Source organism: Cynocephalus volans, chromosome 2 (assembly GCF_027409185.1).
Source record: "Cynocephalus volans isolate mCynVol1 chromosome 2, mCynVol1.pri, whole genome shotgun sequence".
In the NCBI taxonomy this organism is placed as follows: Eukaryota; Metazoa; Chordata; class Mammalia; order Dermoptera; family Cynocephalidae; genus Cynocephalus; species Cynocephalus volans.
Window position 1 is genome coordinate 218,164,413 of NC_084461.1, and position 10,555 is coordinate 218,174,967.

Sequence of the window (10,555 nt, forward strand, 5' to 3'; positions counted from 1 at the left end):
AAAGAAAATCATTCTCTTTATGAATTCTACTAATTCAACATTAAAAAGTGTAGCATGCTACAAGTATATTTGTAATTAAATAAGTCATAGTATTTTTTTAGCTCTTCTTTGTTTGTTTAAAATAAAATCTTAGATTCCTTTTTGTAGTAAAAAAAGGTCATTTCAGAGTTACAAGAGTTCTCTCTCCATGTTTTTCGTTGTATTACCATGTTTTTCTATTGTATTCTCCCATTTAATCTTTGCTACCACAATCAGAAAGGCAGAAAGCACGAAGACACTTTTTTCTCGCACCTGCATTGGAAACCTTAGCAGCAGACAGTAACTGCTCCAAGTCTGTCAAAAAGAGGGATCAGCTCCACTGTTCATTACATCCTGTTTCTTATGCTACATGTTTGTCTCCAAATTCTATGGTACTAAGAAAATATAATTTGCCTGTGTATATCACAAGTTTATAGCAAACAAGGGTCATAAAATTTGCTTTTGTGTTTTCCTTCTAGGCCAGCAAAAGGATGGTTCAGAAATGATGCACAAATACTCACCGAATAGACAAATTAATGAGGAAGTCTTTTCTCAGTCAAAACATGACCCTAATAGCAGCTTACTTTTGTATTTTCTAGAACACATCAGATCATTCAGTATGATTCCTTTAGATTCCTCTACTATGCCGTAATTCATTCAGACTCTAGATAAATTTTGAATCACCACAAATATATGGAAATTAGGGACCACCTTACAAAACTACTATTTTTCACTTTATTTTATTTATGTGACCTATTTGGTCCTCCTCTCCTCCTGACACACAATTCCTAAAATCCTTAGAATCTCCGAAGAGATAAGAATCTTCTCATATGCCAGTGATGGCTGGCGGGCCCTCGGTAGCTTCAAGTTGGGTACTGGTTACAGGAAAGACCAAGGTGGGACTTTAGCTCCTATCCTCACCCTCTGGGGAGGGAAGAAGGGCTAAAGGTTAGGTTGGTCACCAGTGGCCAATTGTGGGAGTACAAATTGTGCGAAATTTTTACTAGTTTGTGTTTCTTTTACAGCAGAAACAGATTTAGTTAGCTAGCGAACATGGAGGAACTTTGGTCAAGGGACTTAACATCACAAACCTGACAGCCTAAGTGAGAAAGCCTGCTCTCATAATGAGTCTTAACCCATTATACCCTTTTGAGATATCACCATCTGGTCCTGGAGGGAACATCGGTGAGGCCACGACAAGGAGATAATCAGCCCAGGCTAGACCTCAAAAGAAGTATAAAGAGACAGAAGCAAAAGCCCCAAGTCACTGTGTCTGTCAGCTGTGGCACGTTGCTGGCCAGCCACTCAGATCCTTGGTCCAGTGGATGGAAACAGATTGGAATTGACACTTCTTGGTGTGGGCTACTTTCACACAGAGGTGGAAGCCAGTCTTGTTGAAGCCCACGGGACCTTTAACCCGCCAGGGTAAGGACCCTTGAGCACCGCCTCTGCTGCACTGAGGAGGGACCCAGGTGTACGCCATTCTCAAGTCATTCTCAAGGATCATTAATTGCACTCCATCAGATGTACCTAATTCCTGGTGGATGTGAGTCAGGAAAGAACTTTGTGCCAGAAATGTAAGATCCCTGACCTGTTCCTAACAGGATAAAGAATAGGAGTTGGGTGCAGTGTGCGCTTAAGGGATCATTTAGTTTAAGTTAGAAGTAGGCTAGGATATAGAGTAATTGAAAGGGAAAGTGTGTCATGTGAGTTATCTGTGATCAATACACTGTGTGATTTGAGCATTGAGCATCTTGGTCTCGAGTGGTCCTTGCCTACCAATAAGGGTCTGCACACAACCACAGTGATTTAATCAGTCATGCCTATGTAATGAAGCCTCCATAAAAAACCAAGAGGCCTGGGTTCAGAGAGCTTCTGGGTAGCTGAACACATGAAGGTCCCCGGAGTGGGGCTCCGAGGGAGGGCATGGAAGCTCGGTATTCCTCCCCCATACCTCGCCCCATGTGTCTCCTCATCTGTATCCTTTGTGATGTCCTCTATAATAAACCTATAAACGTAAGTTCATATTTCCGTGAGCTCTGTGAGCTGCTCAAGCAAACTAATTGAACCAAAGGAAGGAGTTGTGGGAACCCTGATTTATAGCTGGCTGGTCAGATGTTCCAAAGGCCCGGACTTGAGGCTGGCATTTGAAGTAGGGGGCAGTCTTGGGGACTGAGCCCTCAACATGTGGAATCTCACACCATCTCCAGGTAGATCGTGTCAGAATTGAATTGGAGGACACCTCCTCGGTTTCCACTGAACAATTCCTTGCTTGCTTGCTAGTTGGGAGAAATCCACATTTGGTCACAATTAGAAGAAGTCTGTCTTCTATGGTATTGATTGCTGTTATTGAGTAACAGTGTAAAGGAAAGACAGTGTGTGTTTTTCCTCTGACACAATTTACTATTCTAGTAAAACACAATTACACAAAAGTGTCTCATGGTTGAGCAAACATAAGAACTGCAGAGAGAATAGAGTATGTATGCGAGCTAACAATTCTACAGCTATAATTGGTCAAATTATTACTTTATTGAAACACACATTTGCAGTATTTCCTAGTGTATGCTCAAAATAGCTAAACTTACCTTTTTCAAAATCAAAATAATTTTTACCTTGTAAAAAGTATTTTTTAAAATAGCCCTTTATATAATGTTAAAAAAGAAAGTCTCCCAAGACACATGGAGCTCTAGATATTAAAACAAAGTCCAAACCCTTATAAGAAATGTGAGTCTTTCCTAAACTAGGTCTACAGCAATTTATTTTGCTTTGTAGGAAAAAAGAGTACAGATTAGCCAAAATCATGATACTAAACATGTTTTCCTGATATGAATTTAGCTTAACAGCATGTGGTCTTTTCTGGTTTCCTGTCTGAAAAGGCACAGGTTTATTTGTCCAAAGGCAGTGGCTGGCTGTGAAAAGTAAGTGACACACTGGCAGGCGGGATTGTGGAGTCGGGCCCACGTTCCCATTAGGCGATCAATCCCGCTTTTCTCTTTTTCCACAAAGCCCATGCCACAGGTACGAATTTATTGGTAAGTTGCATTACTCTGGCACAAATAATCAGAATAAGGATAGACATTTAATGCAGAGATAACATGATTCTGAAGACGTCCCGGTGCCATCTCAGCAAGATCAGCTTTCCAGTGGTGTGGACTCCATGTTGGATGTCCTTTGCAGAATGGTGCAGGGGTTGGGTCCCCAAGTCCTCAGACAGCTCTGCTCATATGGCCCTCCCTGTCTCAGGTGAGGCGTCAGTTCTCACAGGCTGGTGCTGCATGATGGTAGCTCCACAAGTCTGGGATCTCTGTGGTGGTCCTATTCACATGGCTCCACTAGGAATGGAGCTAATGGGTTTTCTCTGCTGCAACTCTCACCCCACGTTTACGCTTAGCATTGCTCTAGTGAAGGCTCTATTTGGTGACTCTGCCCCTGTGACCAATTTCTTCCTGGGCCCCCAGGCTTTTCCATACATCCTTTAAAACTGGGGTGGAGGGTCCCAAGCCTTCCCAGCTCTGACATTAGTGAGCCTGCAAAACTAACACCATATGGACACTGCCAAGGCTTCTGACTTGTATTTTCCAAAGCTGCAGGTCCAGCCACACCTGGGCCAATTTAGACATAGCAGGAGAGCCAAAGCAGCTGGGTTGCTGGTGTCGGGGGCAGCATCCCAAGATGGCCCTGGACAGCGAGCCCATGGAGGGCACCTCGGGCCTATTCCCCAAGATCATTCTGTCTCCCTAGGTCTTTGGGCCCAAAATGGAAGGGTTGGTCCCAGAGGCTTCTGCAATGCCGTCAAGGCCTTTTCCCCTTCTCTTCTTAATCCCTTTCTTTTGTATTAAGTACCATTGAATTTTTCATCTGAAAATGCTCTCTGCTTCTCTACCACATGGGCCAGGCTGCAAATTTTCTGAATTGTTATGCTCTGCATCCCTTTTAAATTCTGGCTTTACGTCATGCCTTTGCTGTCATAACTTAGCATAGGCTGTTACAAGTAGCCATGCAGCTTCCTTAATGCTTTGTGGCTTAGAAATTTTTTTCCACCAAATATTCTGGTTCACTCTTAAGTCTCACCTTCCACAAAGTCCTAGGCCATGGACACAATGCAACCAAGTTCCTTGCCAGTTCATAGCAAAGGTGATCTTTGCTCCAGTTTCCAATAAATTCATTATTTATGAGACCTCCTTAGAATGGTCTTTGCAGTCCATATTTCTATCAGCATTCTTCTCACCACCATGCAACCAGTCTCTAAAATGTTCCAAACATTCCCTTGTCTTTTTGTCTTCTAAACTTTCAACAGCATCTAGGCTTTTTCTAGCCTGTTCCCCCAATTCCTCCAACCTCTCCTCAACACCCAGTTCCAAAGCCACTTCCCACATTTTCAAGTATTTGTTATAAGCAATACCCCACTTCTCTGGTACCAATTTTGTGTATTAGTCTGTTTCTGTTGCTTATAACAAAATACTTGAAACTGGGTGATTTATAAGAAAATGATATTTATTGTTTATGGTGTCTAAGGCTGGGAGGTCCAAAGTCCATGTGCTGGAGGGACAGTGACCTAGGGGTCTCACATTGCAAGATGGTGGAAGCAGAGAGAGCAGAGACCAACCTCCTCATTCACTCTGCTTTTAAAGTCCCCAGAACCATGCCCCTGACTGCCATTTTTAATCCGTTTACTACAGCATGGTCCTGCAATCTAATCACCTCTTCAAAGCTCCAGCTTTCAATTATCATAATAGGATTCCCCACCCTCTTAACAGTCACCATGAGGGCCAGGTTTCTAACACACAAAATTTGGGGGACACAATTCAAGCTTCAGTAAGTTTGGGGGAGACATTCGGTCTACTACATGAAATAATAATAATATTTATTGTAAGTATTCTAAGTCTTATCAGTATGGGTGTGCAAACATCTCACATTAACAATAGCTTCCTGAATTTCATGTACTATTATCACTTATTTGCAAAATACGAAACTACTAAAGACTCTCCGTTTTTACTGTGTTATTTCTTGGAATGTACAGAGGTATATTATATAAGCCACTGAACTTACTTCTCAAATTATTCTATTCTTGCCCTTTTAGGTATTGTTTGCCCTTCAGACACATAAGGTTAATGCCTAACCACTCCCACCTAGTGACTGATGTGTCAATTCTAAAATTTGCAACACAGGTTTACCATTGCCCCTGAGGAGATAAAAAAAAAAAAAAAAAAACCTCCAGGGGACAAACAGGGCACTGGGTTCCCTGATGCTCCTCTTGTGCCAAAGCTACATGACTTTCCATATAGAAATAATTTGTGTTTTTTACTCACATCAGTGTAACCATTACATCCCTGTGGGGCTCCCAGAGGCTTTAGGTAAACAGATCATTCAACTTTCTGAAAGATCCCTCTTTATAGGGTTAGCCTGAGGATCAGACCCCTGAGAAAGACCACATCATGTACCCTCTCCAGTCCCATATCCCTGAAAGGCTAATTAACACAAGGTCAAACAGTACAAAAGCAAACATCCTACAGTCAAAAACCCTATTCGAAATGAATTTTCAACTGTGACCCATGCATAAGCTAAGACAAGTGTAAATCTTACTTCAGTCTTCAACTTTTACACTACTGAATGGTAGAAACCTTGCACAAAGAGCACATCAAGTGTCTGGCCAAATGAAAGAACTCAGTCAATGTGTGTTGTCACTGAAAAATGTAAACGTCTATGAAAGACTTTTTTTTTTTTTTCATTTGGGAATTATAGATGATATAGTTTGGGAGAAGAAGCAATAGATGAAATTTCAAGTAACTTTGTCCAAATGGACCACAGCAAAGGATATTGGCAATTTCTGTTCAATCATCCCATCCTTCAAGGCATCAATTGAAAACATGTTAATCTGTTTTTATGTCAGTATGGCTTTACGCTACTGTTTATATACTGAGGTTCAAATGTCACAAGCTAATTAAAAAGCAACCATTTTGTCAAGAGTTCAGTCAGATTGACAGTGTATAGGATGGTGCTAAATCATCAGCGATAAAGTCAGTTTGTTGGAACACAGCTCTACTAGGGCCACTGCTGTGAGTCTGATCCCCAGAAGAACTCATTAGAGAACCCTAGTCCTCTAGTTGCAGACTAAATCATTGACCCAGTCCGCCTTGACAAATGTCTGCCACCCAGCCTGAGGGCATTTGGCTGGGAGAGGGTCAGCCCAGTCCAAACCAGCAGAAGGAAAGTAATTTGCTGCATTTGATTTACTGGCAGCAATGAAGTGTGTGCTTTTTGTTTTTTGTTTTTTGTTTTTGTTTTTGTATTAAAAAGGTAGAATTTCAGGTTCCTATTTTTTTACCCATGGAGGGCAAACACTATAAATGTGGTAGTGTGTCTTTACAGAGAGAAGGTTTTGCTGATATTTTTTAAATTTTACTTTTTATTGACATGTAATAATTCTACATGTTTATGGACTATGGAGTAATATTTCAATACATGTATACACCGTGTGATGATGAAATCAGGCAAATTAGCATCTCCATCACTGCAAACATTTATAATTTAATTGTGATGAGAGTATTTGAACTCCTCCTTTAGCCATTTCAACATATACAATAAATTGTGAATTACAGACATCTAGCACTACTACTGAATACTAGAACTTATTCTTCCTCTCCAGCTTTAATTCAGCATCCATTAATTAACCTCTCCCTCTCTGCTCCTCTTACTAGTCTCTGGTAGCCACAATTCTACTCTCTACTTCTATGAGCTCACTTTTTTTTAGCTTCCACATATGAGGGAGAACACGTGGTATTTGTCTTTCTGTGCCTGATTTATTTCACTTGACAGTGTCTTCCAGGCTCACCCATGTTGCCACTAATGACATGATTTCATTCTTTTTTATAGCTGAGTAGTATTCCATTGTGTATATATACCACATATTCTTTATCCAATCATCTATTGACCAATGCTTATGCTGATTTCATATCTTGGCTATTGTGAGTAGTGCTGCAATAAACATGGTGGTACAGGTATCTCTTTGGTTTGCTAATTTCCTTTCCTTTGGATAAATACCTAGTAGTCGGTTTGCTGAGCATAGGGTAGTTCTATTTTTAGTTTTTTTAGGAAACTCCATACTGTTTTCCATTATGGCTCTACTGATTTACATTTCTCCTGACCGTGAATAAGAGTTCCCTTTTCTCTGCATCTTCACCAACATTTGGTTTTTTTGTCTTTTTGATAATAGCCATTCTAACTAAGTGAGATGATATCTCACTGTGAGTTTGACTTGTATTTCCGTGATAATAATGACGCTGAGCATTTTTCTTATATCTTGTTGGCCATTGGTATGTCTTATTTATGGAAAAGTCTACTTAGGTAATCTGCCCATTTTTAAATCAGATTATTTGGTTTTTTAGTATTGAGTTGTTTGAATTTCTTGTATTTTCTGGATATTAATCCTGTGTTGGATGAATAGTTGAAAATATTTTCTCCCATTCTACAGATTGCATCTTCACTCTGCTGATTGATTGCTATGCTGAAGCTTTTTAGTTTTATGTGTTTTCTTTTGTCTATTTTTGCTCTTCTTGCCTGTGCCTTGGATACCTTCTCCATAAAATTTTTGCACACACCAATGTTTTGAAGTATTCTCCCTATTTTTTTTTCTAGTAACTTTATAGTTTCAGGACTTACATTTAAGTACGTAATCATTTTGAGTTAATTTTTATATATGGTAAAAGAGGTGTCTAGTTTCATTCTTCATATGGATAACCACTTTTCCCAGCACCATTTATTGAAGAGACTGTACTTTCCCCAATGTATGTTCCTGGCACCTCTGTCAAAAATAAGTTGTCTGTAGACATGTGGATTTATTTTGGGGTTCTCTGTTCTGTTCCATTGATCCATATATCAGTTGTTATGCCTTCTCCATACTGTTTTGGTTACAATAGCTTCATGGCATATTTTGAAGTCAGTTCCTGCTTTATTCTTGCTCAGAATTGCTTTGGCTATTTAGGGTTGTATTAGTTGCTTACTGTTGCTGTTGCTTAGAACAGAATACCCAAAACTAGGTAATTTATAAGGAAAGGAAATGTATTTCTTACAGTTTTGAAGGCTGTGAAGTCCCAAGTCCAGGGAACACATCTGGTGAGGGCCTTTTTCCTGCTGGGGTGACTCTCTACAGCAACTCAGGATATCACATGGTGTCGGGCCTTAAAAACTAATGCCACCTTAAGTGACATTACAAGTGGCGTCATTATGGGCCCACAAGGGTGTATTAACGTGGCAGCCTAAGACGGCGCCAGGAAGTAGGGTGGGAGTGTCTGCAGGAATATTGCCTTAGCCCTTATTGGCCAAATACACGCTTCCGCGCTCATGAACACTGCGTGATTGCAATAGATAGGCATTGATACAGGATGCATGCTCTTTTAACCCTTAAGCTGATTGGAGGATGTAAAAAACCTGCCTTCCCCATTTGCCTTTAAAAGCAAGTGCTTGTGTGATAATAAACGGAACTGCTTGACAGAACCCCCACCGCGTCTGAGTGTCCTTTTACGGGCTGGGTTTGCGGCCGGTGGCTGTGCTCACCTCTCTTCACGGCTCTCTTCCCCCATCTCCTTCCAACGGGGACCGGAGGGAAAGAGGAATCCGGGCAATTCGCTCGCCCACCAAAGAACGAGGCTAGGGCTGTTCGGGTTGGCTGGCAGTGGACCTGACAACATGGCAAAAATGGGCTAAGCAAGAGTGAGCTAAACTTCTCCCCCTCTTTCCTTATAATGCCATCAGAACCATGCCCATTAATTCATGATAGATCTACACATTCACAAGGGCACAGTTCTCACAATCTTATCACCTCTTAAAGACCCCACATTTCAAATATCATAATTGGATTTCCCACACCCTTAATACTGCTACAATGGGGGTCAAGAGCTTCCAGTACATGAACTTTGGGAGATACCTATGACCCATAGCAAGGGTCTGTTGAAGTTCCATACAAATTTTAGAATTGTGTTCTCTTTTTCTTTTTATTTCTGTGAAGAATGTCATTGGTATTTTGATAAGGACTGCACTGAATCTGCAGATCACTTTGGGTAGTGTGGTCATTCTAACAATATTAATTCTTCCAATCCATGAACATGTGATGCCTTTCCATTTTTTCTGTCTTTATTAAATTTTTTCATCAGTGTTTTATAGTTTTCATTGTAATGATCTTTCACTTCTTTGGTTAAGTTTATTCTCAGGTTATTTATTTATTTATTTATTTGTAGCTATTGTAAATGGAATTGCTTTCTTGATTTTTTTTTCAGATGGTTTATTCTTGGTTTATAGAAACACTACTGATTTTTTGTATGTTGATATTGTATCCTGCCACTCTACTGAATTTGTTTATCAGTTCTAAGAGCTTTTTGGTAGGTTTTTATATATATAAGATCATGTCGTCTGTAAACAGGGACAATTTCATTTCCTCTTTCCCAATTTGGATGCTTTTTATTTCTTTCTTTTGCCAAATTTCTCTAGACAGAACTTGCAGTACTATGTTAAATAGAAGTGGTGAGAGCAGGCATCCTTGCCTTTTTCCAGTTATTAGAGGAAAAGCTTTCAACTTTTTGCTGTTCAGTGTGATGTTTGCTGTGGGCTGGTTATACATGGCCTTTGTTCTGTTAAGATATATTTCTTCTGTGCCTAATTAGTTGAGAGTTTTTATCATGAGGGATGTTACATTTTATCAAATGCATTTCTGTGTCCTTTGAGAAGATCATATGGTTTTTGTCTTTTATTTTTTTGATGTGATGTATTAAATTTATTGATTTTCATATGCTGAACCATCCTTGTATACTGGGATAAATCCCACTACATCATGGCAATCATTTGATGTTCTATTGAAATAAGTTTTCTAGAATTTAGTTGAGAATCTACAGGGTTCTGCTGATTTTGATGGAAGTTTAAAGTTACATTTTGGGGTAAAATTATTTGCCTCTAATGACCAATCCTTAGAAATAATTATCCCAACTGTTAGAATTAACAGACAATATGGGATACTTCAAAAACTTAATGATTTTATTATCTTTTAATACTAATTTTCTATGATTTTGTTTGCAGTACTTTGATATAAGCTGTTAGAACAGATTAGAGACCTAAATCCATGGGTGGCCAAGTTAGAGAAAGAGAAAGGAAGACACTTGCATGGTCAACACACTTCACACACCAGTGCAGGAAATGGGTTGTGAGACGAAGTCCAGATCCATGTTTGGAGATGGTTCCAGATGCAGAGTGGTCAATACTTTCCACAGAATTGTGTAGAAATTGACACAAAATTTAAAAATTTATTCCAGATTCTAACATGTAATGAATTAGAACTTTCATTTTTTTTTTTTTTTTTTTATGGGAATGTTTTATCTTTATTTTGTTTTCAGTTGTTTGAGACATAGCAGTGTATGACATTGTCCCTAGGAATGCTATTCCAAGCCCATTAACCTATCATTAGGGTAGTTTACTCTCTTTATTTGATCCTATATTTGTGATCTATATATATCTGTGATCTTTACAAAGTAACCATTTATGCATTCCTTTT

The 10,555-nt window shown here is 39.5% G+C and overlaps 1 non-coding gene across 1 annotated transcript; it reads right to left on the reverse strand.

Annotated features, from left to right (window-relative positions):
* Positions 1–216: 216 nt before the first annotated feature.
* On the reverse strand, positions 217–349 carry LOC134371376 (small nucleolar RNA SNORA31). Its single transcript, XR_010022802.1, has one exon. It is a non-coding gene; the product is annotated as a small nucleolar RNA SNORA31 (small nucleolar RNA).
* Between the last annotated feature and the right edge of the window lie 10,206 nt (positions 350–10,555).